The 19,771-nt window shown below is 56.8% G+C and overlaps 1 protein-coding gene across 4 annotated transcripts in view; it reads right to left on the bottom strand.

Moving 5' to 3' along the window:
- MIDEAS (mitotic deacetylase associated SANT domain protein) overlaps nucleotides 1–19,771 on the bottom strand; it is a 77,196-nt gene that overhangs the window by 30,170 nt on the left and 27,255 nt on the right. The window contains exon 1 of one of the 4 annotated variants that reach the window (XM_055132881.1): nucleotides 13,667–14,727. The exons of 1 other annotated variant lie outside the window; for it this stretch is intronic. The gene's annotated coding sequence lies outside the window, so the exon portion shown is untranslated. Of the gene's footprint in view, nucleotides 1–13,666; nucleotides 14,728–19,771 lie in introns of those variants that run through there. 2 more of the 4 variants (XM_004612290.3, XM_055132879.1) reach the window with 2 other exon arrangements.

The following is a 19,771-nucleotide window of genomic DNA, read 5'->3' as shown; positions in this document are numbered from 1 at the left end:
AGGAAACCAGCCCAGCAGCTCACTGGTTCCTGCCTTTGAAGAGTTTAGGAGCCCAGGACAGGGCAAAGGGGGACCAGGAATAAACACTTGTGTAGCCTGTAACTGCCACATAACCTACCCACCAGCCACATGACCGAAGTGTGTGGGTCCTGCTTGCTTGAATGATCACTGACTCCCAGCAGAGGAAGTTGGAAAAGGAACTTGTTCCAGGTCAAGGCTTGAGGTCAGGAGGGAGGAGTCAGGATTCTAACCCACCAGGGTTCAGTGACAAGCTGCCACCACCTGTGCCAGGCAGCAGTCCTCCCACTGCCCCTGAGACTGGGGGATGGGGTGATCGTGGGGGCGAGTGGGGGGGTGCTAAGGGGTGAAATCACCCCGCTGCTGGGTGACAACGGGCTGTCACTGCGGTGCTGGGGTGGGGCCACGATGTGCTGGGGGTCAAACTCAGGGTCTCACACAAACTAGGCACACACGCTGCCACGTGAGCGCTCTCCCCAGCTGCTGCTAAGCTTCTTCAGCTGCCCAGACAAGTTTCCAGATGTTGCAGCAAGGGGGGAGGAGGAGGGGATGCTGGCTCCTGCAGTGTCCCGGGCCCGACCTCCCCACCCTCCCCCAAGAAGCCAAGGTGCCAAATCTGTCCTGCCAGGGAGCCACGCGGGGTCCCACGGAGCCCTGGACTCTGCTGTCAACCAGCTTAGGGTGACAATAGTTCCAGCCTCTGAGCCCCACTGCACGCCTGCGCCGACCAGGCAGGGACTAATTTACCTGCAATGACAAAGAGCATCGCACCAACATCTCATCCAACCCCGATTTTGTCTCGCTTCACAGGCCAGGAACAGCACTCAAAAATATCTATGAAAGGGGGCCGGAGAGACAGAGTGGGTGGGGCACCTGCCTTGCACAAGGTCGACCCGGGTTCGATCTCTGGCATCCCGTAAGGTTCCCCCAAGCCCATCAGGAGTGATGCCTGAGCTCAGAGCCAGGAGTAAATCCTGAGCACTGCTGGGTGTGACTCCAAACAAAAAACAAAGAAAAAGTATCTATGAAAGACAATCGTGAGGGACTGACAGGAGAAAAAGACAAGCTAGAAATCACATAGCAAATGTCAGGCACTAAAACTACCTTATTAATAATGATTTTAATTATACACAAAATGGAGCAGAAGATGTGGCTCGGTGAAAGATGCTTATTATTGTGGATAAGCAAGAGGTTTGAGCCCATGGCCCCAAGTAAACACACACACACATACCAAAAGCAAGAAACACCCCCCCCAATTCAATTAGATGCTATTTGCCTATTACATACTTGATATTCAAAGATACAAGCAGAAAGAACAAAACCTAGAAAAAGATATGCCATACGAATAACAGCCAAAGACGGCTGGCGTGATGATGTTAATATCAACAAACGTAGACTTCTCTCTCCCTTTTTTTACAGTGCGCTGACTCTCTGAATACCCTTACGAGGACAGTCCTTCCAGTGCAGAGGTCAAGTACACACATTGCTCTAGCACAGAGTTAAAACCAAGAGGGCTCGGGGCCGGAGCGAGCGATAGCATAGCGAGTAGGGCGTTTGCCTTGCACGCGACCAACCCGGGTTTGATTCCCAGCATCCCATATGGTCCCACAAGCACTGCCAGGAGTAATTCCTGAGTGCATGAGCCAGGAGTAACCCCTGTGCGTCACCGGGTGTGACCCAAAAAGCAAACAAACAAACAAACCAAGAGGACTCTAACACACACCTGGGTATTCAATGTGCAGTAGGACAAACATTCTTATTGGAGACTAAGAATATTTACAATGGTGATGTGTCTATTCATCAAGAAACTATATGACGAGGGCTGGAGCAATAGCACAGCGGGTAGGGCGTTTGCCTTGCACGCGGCCAACCCGGGTTCGAATCCCAGCATCCCATATGGTCCCCCAAGCACCGCCAAGAGTAATTCCTGAGTGCATGAGCCAGAAGTGACCCCTGTGCGTCACCGGGTGTGACCCAAAAACAAGAACAAAAAAAAAAAGAGAGAGAATATATGACATATACACATGTGTACCTGGAGCTGGAGAGGAGCTCAAAGGGCTGGCGTGAACGCTCTGCATACGGGACCCCGGCACTTTGCAGGTGTAAAACCAAGAGCTGCCCCGAGAACACAGCATCGCTGAGTTCCCCAAGAGTCAGAAGCACCCCTGAGTGCCACCGGGTATGGCCCTAATAAAAAACAAAACAAAGGGTACCTAACAATAAAGCCCCCCAAATACATGAAGCAAAACTGATCAAAACCAAAAGGAGAAACACGCAATTCAACACTTTGAAAATGTACAGAGGGACAGAAGACTACAGTGTTCTGAACAGACATCTGTAGAACATGACACACAACAGCAGCAGAACATACTCTTCTCGACAGCTCATGGAATATTCTCCGACAGAGGGCAAATCAGGCCACAAAAAAAAAAAGTCTCGTTTTTTTTTTTTTTTCCTGTAAAGCAAGATAGATTTTACTGAAGGAAACTTGCTTAGAAAGATGTGAGGGGGGCTGAAGCGATAGCACAGCGGGTAGGGCGTTTGCCTTGCACTCGGCTGACCCGGGTTCAAATTCCAGTATCCCATATGGTCCCCTGAGCACCGCCAGGAGTAATTCCTTAGTGTAGAACCAGGAGTAACCCCTGTGCATCGCCGGGTGTGACCCAAAACGCAAAAAAAAAAAAAAAAAAGATGTGAGGGGAGAGAAAGTGAGGAAAAGCTCGAGAGAGCGCGGCTTCTCCGGTGTGGAAAAAGAAGCAAAGGTACAGAGACAAGCAAGCGAGATATATTCAAGGGAGCACACGGTTACACTTAAAGGGGCTACAAAAGGAAAAAGAGAGAGAGAAAGCATGAGAAAAAAAGATGAAAAGTGTCTGCCATAGAGGCAGGCTGGATGGTGGGCTGGGAGGGAAACTGGAGACGTTGGTGGTGAAACGCACTCATGAGCAACTTTGCAACTGTGTATCTCATGGTGATACAATTTTAAAAAAAATGTTAAAGGGACTAATAATATGTTCTCTGTCATAATGAGAAAACATTAGAAACCAATAATGGGAAGAAATGAGGGTGGGGGTGGGAATTTACAGGGACTTAGGAGTAAATCACCAAGTTCTCACAGTCCAGAAGGACAGGACGCCCCTGGCCCCTTGGCTCAAGTTCTCCAAACCTTCCGGGGCCCTTCCTGAAGCCAGGAGCTCGGGTGGAGCAACTGCCCACGGAGCCCTCTCCCGGCACCCCAATGGACACACGCGGAGCCGAACCCCAAGTGTGGCTCCAGAATCAAAGTGCTCAAGGAGGCCCCAGATGTGGCTTCCCGGTAAGAGTATATTCCTTGGCATGGGGGGGGGGGGCTGAGTTTGAACCCCAGGACCACAGAAAACAAAAATCCTGCTGGAAGGAGCAAAGCCATTGGCACTGTAAGAGCCCAGTGTGTCCTGCAGCCCCGCTTCCATCTGATTCCCCCCTTCCACTGGTCCCTGGAGCACCCAGGAACCCACCTCAGGCAGCCTTGAGGGTCCCCGAGCACTATGGGGTGGACGGAAGCAGTGCCCCATCCTTTCATTGCAAGTGCTCACCTGGACACCCCACTCCTGACTTAGAAAAATCCCTGGAGGGGGGCCGGAGCGATAGCACAGCGGGTAGGGCGTTTGCCTTGCACGCGGCCGACCCGGGTTCGATCCCCGGCATCCCATATGGTCCCCCAAGCACTGCCAGGAGTAATTCCTGAGTGCAAAGCCAGGAGTAACCCCTGAGCATCGCTGGGTGTGACCCAAAAAGCAAAAAAAAAAATAAAATAAAATAAAATAAAATTGTTAAAAAAAAAAAAAAAGAAAAATCCCTGGAGGTATTCCTGAGTCTCTATCTCTGTCTCTGTCTCTGTCTCTGTCTCTGTCTCTCTCTCTCTCTCTCACACACACACACACACACACACACACACACACACACACACACACTCACCTCTCTCCATCCCCCCATCACCCCCACCCCCAAACAAACAATACTTAATGCCTCAGGAAAGCCACTGGGCAGGGCTTAGAGTCAAGGTAAGAACCCCATTGTGGGGCAAAGGCCATTGTCACTGCCACATCCCTCACCTCAATTGTTCCTGCTTTTTTTTAAATGGGAGGGTGGAGGTACCCACCCAGAGTTACTCAGGAGTCTGTGCAGTATGTGAAATTGAATCAGGGCCCTTTAAGCCTCTCCTCAACACCTCAAACTTTTTTCTCTTTTTTCTTTGTTTTTTTTTTTGGGGGGGTGGGAGGGAGCCATACCCATCAGTGCTCAGGGATCATTCCTGGCTCTGTGCTCAAGGGACCGTATGAGGTGCCGGGTATCAAACCCGGGTTGGCTGCAAAAAGGCAAGCGCCCTGCCCGCCACACTGCTGCTCTGGCACCCTGAACATTTCTTGAGGGCCCTGCTTCCCTGTTAAGCCCATAGGAGTCTCCAGTACTCGCACGCATCATCCCCCGTAATCCTCACAATGAAGTAGGTCCTATTACTTCCCGTCTTACCAACTGAGGAAACAAAGATCCGAGGGGTCAAACTACCAGGTCCCAAGGGGATCGCGCAGAGGCTGGGCAGGAGCCCAAAGTCCTTCTATAGACTCCCCACCCCACCCCTCCAGGTACAGTGGTACAGCGGGCCTCCGGCTGGGCGGCTGCCTGAGCTGCTGGCAGCCTCTCCCAGAGGCAATGTTCTGCCTGCACAGGTCAGCTCTGGGGGTGAGGGGGCCTACTACAAGATGAAGCTCACAGGGACTCCCCCTCTCCCAATGCCCAGCCCTACTAGTGTACCCCACATCTTCCACTCAAGAGAAAGCATGTCCCTCTTCAACAAGTGGGCCAACAGCAACTTAAATATAGGGGCCAGGGAGATAGTACAGCGGGTCGGCTAATGGCCTTATAGGCAGCCAAATACAATGGGGTTCTTACCTTGACTCTGACACTCCATAGGGCCCCCCCCCCCAGTACTGCCAGGAGTGAACCCTAAGCACAGAGCCAGAATTAAGCTCTGAGCATCATTGGATGTGGCCCCAAGACAAAACCAGACAAAGCCCTGAGGCCAGAGAGTTAGTGTAGGGGTAGGGCGCTTGCCTTGCAGGAGGTCTTGCCTTGCAGGAGGCTGCTCCTGGTTAGATGCCCAGCATTGCATAAGATCCCCCGAGCACTGCCAGGAGTGACCCCTGAGCACTGTCAGTTATGCTGCCCTCTCCCCGCCAAAACAAAGCAAACAAAGCTTTGACTTTCCCCTGCTTGCCTCATGGACCCCGTCCCTACAGGACCCGGACACCCATCCCTTCCTCAATCACCCTGAAATCAAATCAAATCAAATTAGTTCCTTGAAAGGGCTCCCACTACTGCCAGCACACAACCCACCACACAACACGCTCTCTGAGGGTTTCTTCTTGGCACCGACTCAAAGCTGTTCCTAGCACAGGCGGAGCCGGGGACAGAGGGTGCCAGCCCACTCTCCCCATCACTGGTCCACAGTTCTCCCTCATGAACAGTGGCCCGCAGCCCTGCGAGGACTAACGGAGTCAAATGACTTGCCCAAGGACACGTGGCTGATGGCACGAGCAGGACAGGGGTCAGGGCCTCCCGGAAGCAGAGCCTCACGCTCGACACATTCAGTCCACGCGGTGCCAGGTCCTGGAGGTCTGGGTGTGGCAGCATCAAGGCTGCCAAGCCTTTATCAAGCCCTCTGGCCTGGCAGCCTCTGGAGGAAGTGGGGATCCTGCTGGTCCGGAGCCAGGGAATTGGGATGCGACATCTCCAAGAGGCCTGCAGAGACCTGGACCCGTGAAACCCTGCCTCTCGGTAGATGAGGGGCCTCCCAGGAGGGCTGCGGAGGAGGCGGAGAACGGCTCCTCTCTCCCCCGTCAGCCAGTCCATGTTATGCCCTTTCTCAGGCCCCGGTCAGGATCCGGGCTCTGTGCCAAACACTCGCACATTCCTTGCGTTTCTCTGGTGTCCGAGCAGCAGCTGCCGGGCCTTTTCTCCTGTACTGATTTATTCCTTATTGTTTCTGAAGCACACCCAGAGGTCTCTGGCATCAGGCGCTGGCAGGGCATCCTACCCGAGTCCCAAGAATACACCAGCCAGGCTCTTTGGGACCTGTGCCAAACCTGCTGGAACATCAGACCCAAGACTCCACCTGCCTCCCGCTTCTGCTCCCAGAGCTGTTCCTCAGATGGGGGAGCCTGGGACTTTGGGGGGCGGGGGTGGGGAGGAGAACCTTAGAAGGTCACTGGAATGCCTAAAGCAAACCTTCCTGCTCCTTGTATGTGCTCCTTGCCACACACAGCTGTGCCAAGGGCCAGCTGCCCATCGGCGGGCCGGCAGGGAGGCGAGGCCTCACGCAACAGGCTGGGCTTCTGGCAGCCACTGAAGAGAGAGGGAGGCCTCGGTGGGTGTTCCCCAGCCTTCCCTACCCAAAATACCGCCCTTATCAGTTTAGTCCAACAGGGCCAGAATTCTGACCAGCAGCACTTCATTCCAAGCACCAATGCACGGTTGCTGGCAAAGATGAAAACAGCGAGAAGGATGGGGCTGGAGTGACAGTACAGCAGGTAGAGCAGTTTGCCTTGCATGCAGCCGACCCGGGTTCTAACCCTGGTACCCCAGAAGGTCCCCTGAGCACCAACAGGAGTGATTCCCTGAGTGCAGCTGAGTCAGGCGTAAACCCTGAGCACTGCCAGGTGTAGTCAAAGTAAAAATGAAAATAATGGTGAAAGCAATAATAGATAGATAGATAGATAGATAGATAGATAGATAGATAGATAGATAAAAGGAGGCTGCGGGGGAGGGAAGTGGCAGGCAGGAAGAGGGCGAGCAGAGGGGGGCCAGGCAGAGCATGCTGTCCCGGCTTTCCCAATTGCCAGTCTCAGCAAGGCCCTGGCTCTCACAGGCAAACACGCACAATGTCTTCATCTCACCGTTGCCATGGGATTAGACGCGACTAGCACATATCTGCCCGGCACACAAATGTGATTTCCTGGCCCCCGTGCTCGCTGAAGGCATCGTTATCAGCCTTCAGCACCTGGGCGGGTCTGAACGGCCAGGGCTCTTCCAGTCCCACAGCTGTGGGCAGCAGGGAGGGCCGGCGCGAGCAGAAGACCCAGGAGCCCCTGCCACGTGGTCAGCCTCTGCAGGCGGGCAGGGCCATCGGCTGGGGACGCAGGCGGAGCGAAAGGAACACAGCTGTGCCAGCAGGGCCTGCAGGGACATGGCAGGACAGGAGCTCCAGCCCCATAAGGCTTCGCCTCCACCCTCCTGGGCTCAGCTGAAGGCAGCAATAAAAGGGGAGGTGTCACCACCCCGGGAAGGCTGGGCCAGCACAGGAAGTAGGAGCCGGGATAGCAGAGATACCCCAAGTCACCACATGGTGAAGGTCCCGAAAGTCTAAGTGCCCGCTTGGTTATTTCGGGCACATCTTCTGTCCCACACCAGCAAGGAATGGCAGCTGCTGGCCACATGCAAGGGCTGTGGCCAGCAGGGTGCAAGGAAGGGCCTAGCCTCAGGGACATGGGTGCCCCCTCTCAGCCTGGGCGCCCCGTCTCTGCCTCCCCCAGTGGTCTGCAGTGCTGACCAAGTGTGGGCCTTCCCTCAGACACAGGCTCTCCCTGCAAGACTCCCTCTCTCCTCTCTCCCCCTTTCTCCTTCTCCCCCCCTCCCCCTTTCTCTTTCTCCCCCCCTCTTTGTCTGTCTCTGTCTCTGTCTCTGTCTCTCTGTCTCTCTGTCTCTCTCTCTCTCTCTCTCTCTCACACACACACACACACACACACACACACACACACACACACACACACACACACACACAAACAAATAACTGTGAAGCCAGCAGAGCACTGAGCCACACCCAGGAGCCCAGACAGGATTCTTCGGAACTCTTCAGGCCATCTTCCAAACCCACAGGAGCAGGGACAGGAACCCAGAGCTCCTTTCTCCACGCCCCCAAACGGTGAAAGCTAGAAAACAGTCTAAGGCAACTCACCCTGCAGCTTCCCCATTCGAAAATGAAGGCGCTGGAGTAGGTATCCCGGGAAGGTTCCCAGGCCAGGACTATACCGGAAAGCCGGGAAGGGTGGTGGTGGTGGTGTGGGGGGGGGGGGTTAGACAGCAAGGTCGGGAGGGATGGGATCGCTGCAGCTGGGAGGGAGGAGGGAGGAAAAGAAGGAAGAGGAGGAAGAAGAGGAAGAAAAGCAGCTCCCATGCAATCCAAGACTTGCACCTTATCACTTAAAGCTCCTTTCTGAGCCGAGGGCTTTCCCCACCAGAGAACGGATGAATCCCAGTGAGAGCTGACTACAAAGGCGGGGCAGGGGGGCGGAGGGGGCTCTGTCTGCCCAACTGCTGGAAATTGAAATCCCTCACTATTTCCCTTCCTCTCCCGGCCCCCAGAGAAGTGAGCGGCCGCAGAGGGGAACCCCTTCTGGCTGCAAGCCTGGGACACTTCCCTCTTTCCAAGCTCCAGCCGGGACAAAGCGTGCCCTGGCAGCTCCCCTGCCCTCGCCTTCCACTCCAGGGGAAGCAGCGCTGCCTGGAAAAAATCACGCTCTCCCCAGCAGCTCCCCATGGCTGGAGAGCAAAGCAGAGGGACCAGGAGCACCTTCCCAGCTGGCCACAGTGCCAGGCTGGGTGCCAGGAAGAGTGAGAAGCACTGCTAGGAAAAGCCCTGGGTCTAGGCCTTCTCCCCACTAGCCCGGGCAAACCACAGCCAGCAAGCACGTGCCCCGCGGGACTCTCCCACCCCCTCAGCAGCTGACCCCCAGCACTTTTCTTTCTTTCCTTCTTCTTTTTTCCCCTTTATTAAGGAAAGACACACCGAGCAGTGCTCAGGGGTCATTCCTGGCAGCTTCAGGGGACTATATGTGCTGCCAGGGATCAAAACCAGGTCAGCCATGGGCAAGGTAAATACCCAACCCGCCATACTATGGTTCCACCTAGCCCTTTTCTGACTTGCAACTTTTAATTTTTTAATTTTTAATTTTTTTGCTTTTGGGGTCACACCCGGCGATGCACAGGGATTACTCCTGGCTCTGCACTCAGGAATCACCCCTGGCGGTGCTCAGGGGACCCTATGGGATGCTGGGAATTGAACCCGGGTCGGCCATGTGCAAGGCAAATGCTCTATCCACTGTGCTATTGCTCCAGCCCAACAACTTTTAAGTTTTTTAGGCTTTTTTGGGTCACACCCGGTGATGTTCAGGGGTTACTCCTGGCTTGGCACTCAGGAATCACTCCTGGCGGTTCTTGAGGGACCATATGGGACGCCAGGGATCAAACCCGGGTAGGCTGCATGCAAAGCAAATGCCCTACCCGCTGTGCTATCCTCCAGCCTAACTTCTTATATAATATCTTGGAGAATTGCCCCCTCTCCCTTCAGCCCCTCCTATTTCAGTTGGTGAAAGAGCCTCAAGTTCTCTGAGGTGCGAACATGCCCACCCCTAGCTCCACCCAAACTTCCAGTGAGGTCACTCTGGGAGACTTCAGGTGAGGCCAAGACGTGAGGGCTCTTTCCGCACAGAAACAGCCACCTTCCTCCCACCCACGTGAGCGGCTCAGCCTGGGGCCTGGGCGGGTCCTAGGCTAAACCATCATCTGGTCTGCAAGCTGAGTCCTTAACCCTCACTGGCAGGGCTGAATCCTCAAACCTGCAAGGCTCGAAGGCATCAGGAGCCTTAGGAGTTAGGAAAAGAACTTGTTCACCTGAACTGTGGTGACCACATGACACCCTGCCGTGCCTCTTTCCTCCAGGAGCAAAAAACAAATAGGAAACATGTCCTGAATATCTACTGGATGCAGTGCCCAGCACTTTTTTTTTTTCCTTTTTGGGTCACACCCGGCAATGCACAGGGGTTACTCTTGGCTCTTCACTCAGGAATTACCCCTGGCGGTGCTCAGGGGACCATATGGGATGCTGGGAATCAACCCGGGCTGACCGCATGCAAGGCAAACGCCCTACCCATTGTACTATCGCTCCAGCCCCAGCCCAGCACATTCTTTCATCTCCGCGGCAAACCCTCTGAAGGACTAATATCACCTCCATTTTCCAGGTGAGGAAACAAGAGATTCAGGAGGGGAAGCAATGCCCAGGCCACTGTGCTCCTATCAACCCCCATCTGCTCAGACCTCCTCTCCGTGGCCTCGCCAGGGCCTCTCCTGTCACTGTGTACTACTGTCCACATTACATAGGAATGAGATTTGGAGTGCGGAGGTGGAAGGGGGGTGTGGACAGGTTTGGCTGGCTGGCTCTGGAATCTAAAGGGATGTCCCACGGAGTATGACTGCTCCCAGGCACGACTGAGAACCCCCTGGGAGGGTGCGGGCACAGAGGGGAAACCGGATCACAAACTGCAGGCTCCACCACCAAGTGATGCTGTCATGTTTCTGATTCATAAAATGAACTCACAGTCTCCCCGTCTCCTGAATGCTGCTTCGAATTCAAATGAGGATTCCTTTAGTCAGGAGTGAGGGGGAGGGGGAGGGATGGCTCAGCACACTGCTCCTAGCTCCTGCCCAGTACAGCCCCCCACGGTCAGAGGTCCTTGGTACAGAAGCAACTGCTCCAAGGAACTCAGCCACCAGGTGCACTTCCTGTAGTCCGGGGCGAGTCAGGGAAGCTGGAACCTCTCAGCTGCTCCTAAAATGATGCATGAATAACACCACACACGCGCGCGCGCGCGCGCGCGCGCGCGCACACACACACACACACACACACACACACACACACACACACGGTGCCAGGCAGGATGTACCCTGCTCTTTTACCCTGATGTCCCCACTGGGGTCAAGATAAGTAGAACAAACTCCCCAGAAGGTCAGCCATAGGGCAGTGCCAGGAAACTGGGTTCCCCAGAATCACCCCCAGTCTGATTATCTGAAAACCTTCAGCTCAGGACAGGCAGGCTCATGGGGTTTTAACACATGCCAGACCCACATTTTTCTTTTTCTTTTTTAATTTACCTGCTCAATTGACAGTCACCAACCTATTGATGCTGGAAAGCATGGGAAGAGGGCATCAGGCGGGAGAGCCGAGACTACACAAACACTGACATACACTCTCAGCATTTCACAGCACGCACAGGGCAACTGGCTCTCGCAAGGGAGGCTGGAGTCTCCAGGCCCATCCACAATCTCACCGCCACACACATACACACACACCCGGCAGAAAATGGAAATGAGTCTCAGAAGCTGAGGGCTCTCCAAAGTGGCACTGGAAACGGAACGAGGACAAATGAGAACCTCCTAGCAACTTGTGGTCCTTCCCACTGCAGCAAGCTCAGCTGCCTCGGGGAGAAACAACAGCAACAGCTGCAGCAGAAGCAGCCTGCCTGGGTCCAAGCCCCTTCTGGGCCACTAAGCCTGATATGTCTGTGCCCGCATCCATTTGACACTCAGGGGCCCAGAGGCCTCGGCTCTACAGCTTTACCTGGCTAAGGGCCTGGGTTCTGCAGTCAGAAGAGACGTGCTGCTTAATCTGTAAAATGCATCCTGCCGCCTGCTCCCCCAACTTTTAAAAGCAGCTCACAGGGCCAAATACGTGGACTATTTTTAAGTACCACGTTTAAGTTGAACTCCTTTCCCCAGATCCTCCAGGGTATACTCCACAGGGGAGGGGGGGACGGCTGCCGGAGCCCCGTACCTGGAAAGGCCACCCTAGCGCAGGCTGCATGGTCTGGGGTTGTCAGTCCTCCAGGGGCGCCATCCCCGTTGTCCAGAGAGAGTGACTCTGTCCAGTCACCTGTCAGAGGACTGTCCAATGATCGTGGAGGCTGAGCCGTGCCGGGAGATAGTATATCACGGTAATTGAATGTTTACAGCCCTCTTAGTCACTGTCCAGAGATGCAGGGCAGAAAGAGAACCCACAAATTCTCAATCTGGCGAGGGTTCCCCTTTTCCTTGCCCATGAAGTCATCTAAAGAGCCCATGTATGCGTTTGAGAAATAGTACAGCGGTTAGGGTTCTAGCCGACCTGGGTTCGATCTCCCGCATCCCACATAGTCCCTCACACACAGCCAGGAAGGATCCCTGAGTGCAGAACTAGGAGTAACCCCTGAGCATCACCAGGTGTGGTGCAAAAAAAAAAAAAAGGAAGTAAAAATAAAGAGCCCATGGAAAAGGCATGATTCACTCATCTTAAAGGGGCCTGAGAGGGCAAGGAAGGCTGGATACGGCGAGGTGGCCTCTGGAGTGTCTCAGTCCCAAAGCTGCAGGGCCAGGGAGTGGGCAGACCCGCAGGAGGCCGCTAGGCCAGGCTCCCCCTGCTGGAGCAAGCCAGCCCACCTCTTCCTCTTCAGTCACCACTGCCAACAGGGATCCCCTGAACACACGTGCCAGGGGAGGCCTCCGCTCAGCCTGGCCTGCCACCTCGCCCCCATCCCACCAGTGACCCGGACGGGATCTGGGGTGCGGTGGGGGGCAAACAACTCCCCAGTGGGCAGGTGGAAGCAGGAAGCGGCCACCAAAGTTGTGACCAACAAAGTTTGAAACGGGGAGAGTAACTTCCCCTTTCATCTTGCAGCAAGCAGCTCACGCTGGCTGAGGGGCGGGTGCGGGGGGTAGGCTGGGGGTTCAGGAGAAAGGGGCTCTCCACTCTCCAGGTTTGCCTTCCTAGACACTGAGCCCCACGGAAAGCAGGACCAGGTCCAACCCAAAGCGCGGGTGCCTGCCCTCAGAGGGGCACCCAGATGCGTGTGAGTGTGAGTGTGAGTGTGAGTGTGAGTGTGAGTGTGTGTGTGTGTGTGTGTGTGTGTGTGTGTGTGTGCTGACAGGGGGAACAAGTCTAACTGCTGAAGCTAGCGCATGCACGCTCCAGACAAAACCTGGGCTCCACCAGGAACACTCAAATGCGGCAACCGCGAGGCGCGGGGCTCCGGGCCCACAGCAGCCTCTGGGGAGTGCGGGGGCGGGCGAGAGGGATGATAGGTCTGAGGTGCGCCGGCAGAGCCGGGGTGCGTGGGGGTGAGGCCAATAGGGCGCCCCAACCCTCCAGCTTAGGCCTCTACTTCACTAGCCCCAGTTCCCGGCCACCGCCGCCCCTCTGTGCACCCCCCGCGCCCGGGGCGGGCCGGGATTCCAGGACCGCGTGCGGGTGCACGGGAAAGCCCGCGCGGGCCTGGGCTCCGTCCTGCACGCCAGTCCCTGCGGACACCACGCCGGGCTGGGGCGGAGGAGGCGCTGCCGTATTCCAGAGCCGCCGCCGCCGCCGCCGCAGGCCAGGCGGGCTGGGAGCGTTTTCCTGCCGGGGCCGCGCCCGGGTGGGCGGGGGCCGCGCGCGAGCTGCGTAGCTGCACAAACACGGAGGGTCCGCGCAGCAAACGCAGCTGCGGGCTGCGCGCGGCCGGGAACAAACGCACACCCTCCCTCCGGCACACACGGAGCACCCCCCTCCAGTCCTCCCCCCCACCCCGGCGCCCAGGCCGCAGAAGTTGACGCTCGGGGCGCCCCCCACCCCGCCCCGCGCCCCGCGCCCCGCGGCCGCCGCGTGCCTCTCTCTCCGCGCCGCGCCTGCAACGCTGCAGCCCGCGCGCCCAGTGGCCACCGCTTGCACGCAGCCCGGAGGGCTCCCGGCCGCCACCGCCAGGGCGGGCTGCACCGCACCGCGTGCAGGCCTCGGCCGCCGCTCCGATGAGGCCCCCCCACTTACCCGGCTTCTGTCGGAGCCCCGGCATCGGCGGTCCCCAGTTCCGCCGCAGGCCGCCGCCTTCCACCGCCTCCCAGACTCCAGCCGCCTGCACGCACTCTCGGATTTTTAAAAACAAACAGGCGCCGTCCGCCTCCCCGCGGCGCTCGCGGGGCTTCCGCCAAGCCCGCGCCTCCCGAGGCTGGGAAGTTTTGTTGGCAGGGCCCGGGCGGGACGCGCGGGCTGTCACCCCCCGCTCGCGGCGCAGGGAGCTCGGCGCACCCCGCGCTGCCGCTGCCGCTGCCGCTGCTGCTGGTGTCCGCCTAGCGATCGCTCTCCCTCCGTGTCACCCCCAGTCCTGCGATGCAGTGTCAGGATTGCACTGCTCTGACTCATCGGTTGAGCTCACAGCTTGAAAAAAAAAAGAGAGAGAGAGAGGGCGAGAGGCAACAGCGAAGGAGGAGGACTCTCTGGCGTGCTACAAAGGATTGCACAACTCGGGACTGGGAGCACGAAGCGCCCAGCGGCCGGCAGGCGCGCGCGGCGCGGCGGCGAGCAGGAACCAGCTCTACCACTTCATCAGCACAACTGTCTCGGCTCGGTCTCTCCGCCAGCAGGCCCGGCGCCGCCCACTTCCTGCGACCAAATAAGGCCGGGAAGGCGTCTTTAAACCTCCGGCGGCCGCCCGGGCTGGGGATTTCCAGCAGACCTCACCTCCACTCTGCTGGGCTGCCACCCTCCTCCCCCAGTCCAGGCCGGCGCCCCCCGATGGCTGTCCTGGAACCCACAGGCCACGCGGCTCTTTCCTTTCACACCAAGGTCAGGAGGAGACAGTGACGAAATGTTTGGAAACCCATCAGGCCTGCCAGGAAAGTGTGTGTGTGTGTGTCTGTGTGTATCTGTGTGTGTGATGTTGGAGGGCATAATCGCTCTCTTCCACAAAGAAAACTCTGAGACCAGGGAGATGGCTCAGGGCACAATGCCCCTAGTTCCATCCCAGGAATTCATGGCCCCCACCCCAAAACCTTAATGTGGGCCCTGGTGTCCCCCCCGCACACACAGGACCCCAGAGCTGCGCCCAAACATGCAAGCTTCTGAGGGCAGATGACTGCTGGGGTGACCCCACACAACCTGAGCCTGGCTTGGCAAACCCCCACCTCTTGAGAAATGAAATCTCGCTGGTTTGGGGTGCCGTTAATTCTGCACAATCCTCTGCCAGGCACAGTTTTCCTAATGTTTTTTGATGTGTGGGGGGGGAGAATCTGTCCAACAGTGCTCAGGGTGCCAGGGCCCACTCCTGGCAATACTCTGACAACACATTTAACTAGAGGATTGCTCAGATTCTGCAGTCGCATTGGAGGCATGTGCTCTGGGCATCTAGCCCAGGGGTCTCAAAGCACGCGTCCCTGACCTCAGTGCTGTCTCCCTAGCCCCCAGTCACACTGTTAACAGTCTCCCCAAATTTTACTTTTTTTGTCTCACCAGACCCCTGGGGAAAGGTGATAGAGAAGGTGGCTGAACAGACCTGCCCCGGTGAGCAACGAGAAGCTCCTGGCTTTAATTCTAGCAACTGAGGCAGGAGGTGGGGTTACTCACCGGGGCATGCTCTCATTTCTCCTTCATCCCCACTCTCCTCTGATGTCTCCTAGCCACTGGTGGGAAAGGGCAGAGATTTCTTGCTGCTCAGGAAGCTCTTGTTGACCCCACACTCAGAGGGGCTGCAAAGCCAGGAGAAAGCCTGTTTGTCCAGGTCCCTTCCATTGGTCTTTGATTCTTTCCTTTTTCTCAAAGAGGTGGGTCAAAGGCGGTTTCCCTGGAAGGAAAACCCTCAAGATTGTCCTAGTGCCCACCGTGGCGAATTCTGAAAGGCGGAAGTGAAGGGGCGGGCCTTTTCCTGGCCTTGCTGGGGAGAAGGAAAGCTAAGTGTTGGCCAGAGGGAGTCTCTCCGCCACCCTGAACCTGGGGGGTCTTTGCCCCTGAGCTGCGGATCACTGACTGAGAGCACCCAGACAACCAGCCTAGGAACCTCACAGAACCAGCGTGCTCCCCCTATGCCTGGCCTTCCCATGCCATGCTATGCAGCTCGGGTCAGGGCCCCTGTGTGTGCGGGTGGGGGTGGGGGAGGGAACTTGGGGGGACAGCTCCCAGGACGGAAGGGCTTGTCTGCAACAGAGTATGACAGATCTGTTACGGTTATGTCCATTTCGTCTTATCTGCCAAATACAAGGTAATTCTGCCAGGTGACCTCTTGCCAGCCCTTCCAGTTTAAAATCGTTGCGGCTGTGGAAGTTAAAGGGGCGTAGAGGAGTCTGAGAAACCACTTCCGGCAAAGGAAAGCCCCTGCTCTGCTGGGGGCCACGACAAGCTGCTGGCTGGCCAGGCGGGTCCTCACTCTCACCTCCCCGCACTCCCCCACCTCCCACCCCCAGTGCTGTGGGGAGCTTTGAGCCTCTGCTTTATGGAGGACACTGCAGCTCAGAGAGGGGAGGCGGCAAGCACAAGACTATAGAGCAGGAAGCCTGTGACTGAGAGACGGGGGTGCTCTGGGCAGAGGCTCTCCGTGTATCTCGTCTCTGGCCCCTCACCACCCCATTCCCAATGAGGAAAGCAGCAGCAAAGCCACTTGGTCTCCAGTGCCCATGCAGTGCGCGTAGCCTGGTTCCTCTGCAGCCCTGCAGCCCTCTCGGCACCCCCGAGGGCTGAACCCCTGCAGCAAACATCCAGTCAGCCCAAAGGGAGCCCCCAGAGCCAGTGCTCACTGGCCCAGAGCAGTTCCCAACCAGCTGGGGCGCAGAGTTCCTAGAAGAGCCTGCCCCCAGGGAGGCAGTGCCGAGCCTCCAGGGAGCCAGTGGGAACCGCTCCAAAGGACACTCCTCAGCCTGTCCAGCCAGGACTGCCTCCCTGCCCTGGGCTTGGCCACCAGGCCTGTCTCAGGATGCACACAAGAGGTGGGGACGCCAGGTAGACGCGCAGGTGGCTAGAGGCAAGAGAAAGGGGGAAGTCAGTGAGCGGAAAGAGCCGCTCTCCTGGGAGCAGCGCGAGCCAACTGGTCTTCCCAGTTCAGAACGGGGGAGAGCAGAGGGGGTCTGCGGTCCGCTCCTGTCCAGGAGGAGATGGGAGGCGTGTGCGAGTGTGAGTGAGGGGAGAGAGATGGGGAGAGAGAGAGAAGGGGGGAGAGAGGGGAGAGAGAGAGAGAGAGAATGTAGAGGTATGTGTGTGTGAGGAGTGTGTATATGTGTAGGAAAGAGTGTGTGTGTATGTGTCTGTGTGTGTGGAGAAGGGTAGAAGTGTATCAGGAGGAGTGTGTGGCTGTGTGCATGTAAGGAGAAAGGGTTGTGTGTCTGTGTGAGGAGGGGGGTGTGTGTGAGTGTATGTTAGGAGAAAGCCTGTGAGGAGGAAGAAAGGGTGTATGTGTCTACTGTGTGTGTAGGAGAGAGTGTTAGGAGAAAGTGTGTGTGTGAGGAGGGGATGTGTGTGTAGGAGTGTGTAAGGAGAAAGTGTGGAGGAGGGTGTGTGTGAGTGTGTGTGTGCACGTGCACATGTGAGCACGCACACGGACGGAGACACGCGGAGGGTCCCCGGCCTGTCCCGGGACAGGCAGTGAGGACGCTAAGAAAGCTCCTGCTCTTCTGGGAAAGCCCAGGAGTTCAGTTTTTACTGCAGATATGACAGTGCAGAAACACTGACATGTGAAGTGAAAGTTGTGGTTTGAGACGCTCCAGACCTTTCCACAGAGCTCTGGGGCAGCGCCTCGGGGGAAGGAAACAAAGTGTTCCAGGGCCCTGGACCGGAGCGCAGGGCTTCTCCCCAGCGCGGACAGCTGCACAGCCGGCCGGGCAGAGGACAGAGCTCCGCCAGCAGGACACATGTTCCGGGAAGCAAAGGCAGGGCTGGGATTCTCAGCACTGGGTCCCGGGCCGAGCAGGTGGGTGACTGACTGTGGGACTCAAGAGGCTTCCTGGGACCCCACCAGCTCTCTGGATGCTGCAGGATGACCTGTCCCTGCCCCAAGCACACACCACCACTGTCCCACTCTGGGACAACCTCAGGCTATTACCCAGCTTCCAAGGGTGGATTTTGTGGCATGTGAATTATACCCCTAATAAGGCTGTTATTAAGAGAAAACAAAGCTCCGAGGAGCCAGGTCTCACCGCCCACCTCCTCCCTCCCTAACCTTGCAGCTTCCATTACTCTATGCCATCAATTAGGGGGGTGAGCGAGGGGGGTCTCTGCCCAAGCCGCATGCTTGTATTGCTGGCCCTTTCCACTGTCCCTTCCACTGCTTCCTTCGAGGTCAGTACACATGACGTGTTTGGGTGAATGACCAACCTTTATGGGAGTATGAGGAATTATGCTGCAGAAATCACATGTCTGCAATGCCGGCTGTCTCCAGCTTCTTGGCAGAATAAGGACTCCAGGAGCTGCCTGCCCAGCTAGAGTTACACCAGAAGAAAGAGAAGGTTGTAGAAAGAGCAGGTCTGAGCCGGATCCTGCCTAACGAAAGCTTCAGGGACGCCAGCCCTCACCTTCTCTGAGCCTCTCTTTCTCAGACGGGCTGTGGGTATCTGTTACCCCAACAGTGAAGGGCTGAATACCCACCCTCTCAAGGCTTGGAGGAACCAGAAGGACAAAAACCCACGTGGTCATGCAAAAGGATACAATTTTTATTATTTCACTCTTTTACCCCACCTCCCTTCTCCCCCAAACTAGCCTCTTCTTTTCTTTTGTTTTTGGGTGACACTTACTCAGGGCTTACTCCTGACTCTGCACTCAGAGATCACTCCTGGCTAGGCTCAGGGGACACCCTATGGGGTGCCGGGGATCGAACCCAGGCCAACCATGTGCAAGGCAAGCACACTACCTGCTGTACTATCACTCAGACCAAAGGACAAGTTTCTTGGGGCCAAAGTAAAGGTACAGCGGGCAGGGCATTTGCCTTGCACACAGCCAACCCAGGTTCAATCTCCTGCATCCCATACGAGCCCCCAAGCACTGCCAAGAATAATTCCTGAGTGCAGAGCCAGAAGGAATCCCTGAGCATCACAGGTGTGTCCCCCACCTCCACTCCCCAAAACAGAAGGGTATTTTTGTTTGCTTGCTTGTTTGGTGGTTTGGGGTGGGGGGGGGTGGCTATGCTCAGCTGTGCTCAGGTTCCCCTCCTAGATCTGCACTCAGGGTCACTTCTGGAGGGTTCAGAGGACCATATGGGGTGTCGGGGAATGAACGAGGTTGTCCACAGGCAAGGCAAATGCCCTAGCCACTGTACTATCTCTCCAGCCCTCAAACTAGCTTCTTGCAAGACACTAACCCAGGAGAGAATATTTTTCCCCCAGGGCCAGGAAGATATCCAGGTGAGGGTGCCTGATCGAGGTCCAGTCCCCAGCACCAGCACTGATGGGTTGGCCCTGGAGGCCTCCTGAGCACCGGCAGGTCCAGCTGTGGGAGCCCCAGCACTGACGGGGTGGGCTGGGTGGGCCTCAGGGCCGCAGGGCCTGAGCAGCACCATATTCTCGCAATAAACCGGGCCAGTGGGCCAAGGATCGATCACATGGAGTGGCCCCTGGGCACCATCTAGAAGCCCCCCCAAAAGATTAATTCCCCCTTAAAAATAAGTCCACCTTAAGGCCTCAGGGTAACCCCCTGCTGGCTCTACGGCTTGCCAGCATCAACTTCGCGCCCCCCAGGTGGTCCTGCAAGGCTTTCACACCCGCTGCTTTGTGTCCTTTTCCCAACTCCCCTTAGTGCTGCCCACCCAGCCCGACCTGGGCACCCCTCTGAGGTGGTGCCTTTCCCTCACCCCTTTTTACCTTGCCCTTTCTAAGAGAGCAGGACGCTAACGCCCGCCCCTCCCCCACCATTATGCTGAGACTGTGAGTGATAAGTCCCTACACTGTCTTCTCATTTATCCCAGGAGCCCCAGGCAACCCCCTTCCTTCCTCTATTCACATTCATGTCACCTGTCCTGTCCGGGGTGGGCTGGAAGACCCCAGTCCCCAGCTGTCAGCATCCCTGGGCCTCCTACTGGCCCCCCTGCCACCTCTCCTCCTGGGCTGGCCTGAGCCAGGTCCAGAGTGTCTTTGTCAAGCCTGCAAGGGAGCTTCTGCAGATGGCCCCAGTTGCTGCTGTCAC

This window comes from Sorex araneus, chromosome 3 (genome assembly GCF_027595985.1).
Source record: "Sorex araneus isolate mSorAra2 chromosome 3, mSorAra2.pri, whole genome shotgun sequence".
Taxonomy (NCBI): Eukaryota; Metazoa; Chordata; class Mammalia; order Eulipotyphla; family Soricidae; genus Sorex; species Sorex araneus.
Note: the sequence above shows the minus strand (reverse complement) of the source record. Positions and strands in the feature narration are given on the sequence as shown.